This window comes from Monodelphis domestica, chromosome 2, assembly GCF_027887165.1.
Source record: "Monodelphis domestica isolate mMonDom1 chromosome 2, mMonDom1.pri, whole genome shotgun sequence".
Lineage (NCBI taxonomy): Eukaryota > Metazoa > Chordata > Mammalia > Didelphimorphia > Didelphidae > Monodelphis > Monodelphis domestica.
In genome coordinates this window covers 395920575-395923445 of record NC_077228.1, presented here as the reverse complement: position 1 = coordinate 395923445, position 2871 = coordinate 395920575, and the positions used below count along the sequence as shown (strand labels likewise).

The window sequence follows — 2871 nt, the reverse complement described above, 5'->3', positions numbered from 1 at the left end:
GTTCAAGTCATTCTCCCCATTAATTCTTAAATATATCTCTTCTATCTATTTTACCGTAGTTGTTTTTCTGATAGGATATTCTCCATTTTATTTTATTTTTCATCGTTTTGACTTCTTCTATTTTTTGGAGGGAGGTGGAGAGGAAAAAAGAGAGGAAACAAAGGAGGGAGGGAGCGCCAGTCTATTTGCTGTTGGATTTGGGGTAGGAATAACCATTCTATCCTTGGCAGACTGAGGGGGGGTAGGTGGTATGCTAGCTTTAATGTCTGTAAATTAATAGAGGTAAAGAAATTATCCCTCTATTGTATATGGGGTATGTGAGTTGGGAAGTTGGATTAGGAGTAAAGACTGGCTGCATCTGATGAGGAAGATCATTAGAGCAGTCTCAGAAGGGGACAATTCAGTCTTGGAAAGGTCTGATTATGGGGTCCAGTTGAGGAGGCTAGGCAGCTGTTTGGGTTTCATCCCCCATGAAACTGGGCTAAATTTGTAGTCATCATCAGGGGCTGTCTCAAAGCTTTGCACCCCACCCCCCCCACCCCAGAGTTGAGGAGAATCCTTAATGGAATAAATGCCTGGGGAGGTCCTGGGGAGGTTGGCATGCCCCTAATACTAGCCACATCACTGTGGGAATGGGAGTATGGTGAGGTGCATGGAAATCAGACCCCCCTGGGAATATGAGACAGGGCCCTCCTGGGCAACTTGACCCTGGGTTTGGCCACAGGTTGCTCTGTAGCTGGGTGTAGCAATCTATTCTGGGAAACATTTGAAATATCATAGTTGGTCATGAAAGAATTCCTCCCTTCCTGGATCTTTCCATATCTTTCCCGTCTCCTCTCCTTGGCTCTTTAGTTTTAGCAGCAGACCTGATCCAGACCTCAGTCAGGTTGGTCCTGAAGGCTAACTGTTCCCTTGTATACATGTAGAATAATGGGTTTTCTGGAAAACCTTATATATCCCTTCCTGTTGGAAGGTGCTGAGTATAGCTCAGTTCCTCTATTTCTTGTTTTTGCTTTTGGGCAGTTCCATTGAGTCAATGAGCTAGGGATTTAGAAGTCCCCAGGGTCTGCCCAGGCAAGATTCTGGAGAGCCCGTCAACTTTGGGGTCCTTCTAAGAGGCCTCCTGCACAATCTAGAGGTGATGGAGTGAAACTGGTAACTTTGGAGACTTTTTTTTATTCCCACAAAGGCCTCATTAAAGCTTCTGACACTGCCCAGACCTGGGCAACTAAAGGTACTTGATTGGGAGTAAGATACTTGGCTGTTTCCAAGGAATAGGGCTCCAGGGTTCCATAGGTCTTTGCATTGAGTAATTGAGCATCTCTGGGGAGTAGAGCAGGGTGTGGGTGAGTTGGGATTTCTGGAAGCTTGTTAGCTTATGCTGGGTAAGTGTCAGGTAGTGTTTGGGCTCCATGCAGGTTATTTGGGGGCTCAGTCTGTCTGGGTAACTCATGCATGTATTGTAAACCTTAAAATTTCTTAGACTTATAAATGTTGGAAATTTTACCATTGGGATATTTCATACTTGAAAAATTTCCTATTGATAGTGGGAACTCTATTGGAATGTGAACCCCATTGGCATGGGAGGTTCCTCCTCCTCCCTTCTTAAGATTACTTTAGGACAGAAACCTTTTGCTGAACATAGAAAGGGCTTTGACCTATGCTTAAGCATAGAACAGGAAGTTCTTTGAGTAATGATTGATTTTAGAATTGATACAATAGAGATACTTGGAATGACAGAACCAGGTCTTGGAAAATACAATTTCCACCCACTCAGTCCTAACAGGATTTAGGAAGGGCTGCAGCATAGATCAAAATTTAATTATTCCAATCTCCACCCTACTCAGGGTAACAGGATTTAGGAAGGGCTGCAGCAAAGGATCAAGATTTAATTATTTGAGAATATGACCTTCAACAGACATGTGCAAAGCCACAGACCTCTGGGTGGTCCTGGGTTAAGCTAGAGCCACCATTGCACAGGGAAGACATGAACAGTGATTGGTAGATGTGAGAACTGAGGGGAGGGAACTTGGATAGTTTCCTTAAAGATAGAGGGGTCTGAGGACTGAGAGGTAGTTGGTTGGAGAGGTTTTGGCTCTGAGAGGTGGTGCTCTGAGAGCTTGCTCTGAAGGAAGCTGGAGGTGGAGGCCCCTGAGACTGTTTCTCCATTTTGGTCACGTGAGTGATAGGGACTGATCTCTTTTCTTTGCCTCAGCTATCTAAGGGCTAGGGCCTTTTGGCCCAGCCTAAACAGAGGGGGTATTTAAGCCCTATTCCCTTCTCTTTCCTTTCTCTCTCTCTCTCTCTCTCTCTCTCTCTCTCTCTCTCTCTCTCTCTCTCTCTCTCTCTCTCTCTCTCTCTCTCTTTCTCTCTCTAATACCTTTCTTCCTCCTGTTTGTAATTAAACTCCATAAAAGGTTGACTGCTGATTTGAGTTTTCATTAAGGAATTACATAGCTGAATTCCTTGGCGACCTTAAATTAATAATATATATCAGTCTTTAAAGTGATTTCCTTGTCACAGTACTCAAATAGTTTATGGGCCATCAGGCTCTGGGACTTGCACTTCCCTCCTGGATTGTGTGTATTATTCAGGGAGGGGCCTGGAACCTGGACCCAGGAACTCCCAAGAGTGGAAAAGGAGCTGTTTGATTATTTCTTGATGTCTCATGTCATGAAGTCATTAGCTCCTATTTGCCCAATTCTAATAGGTAAGGAATTATTTTATACAATGAGATTTTCTATCTCCTTTTACATTTGGTCAATTCTATTTTTAAAGGAGATTTTTTTTGTTTTCTTTTCAGTGGATTTTTTTCTGTCTCTTTTACTATTTGGTCCATTTTTTTTAAAGATGTTTTCATCAGTTTTCTTT

General features: G+C 43.1%; 1 pseudogene; it reads right to left on the bottom strand.

Annotated features, from left to right (window-relative positions):
- Positions 1-420: 420 nt before the first annotated feature.
- Positions 421-1414, bottom strand: LOC107651133 (homeobox protein aristaless-like 3; annotated as a pseudogene).
- Between the last annotated feature and the right edge of the window lie 1457 nt (positions 1415-2871).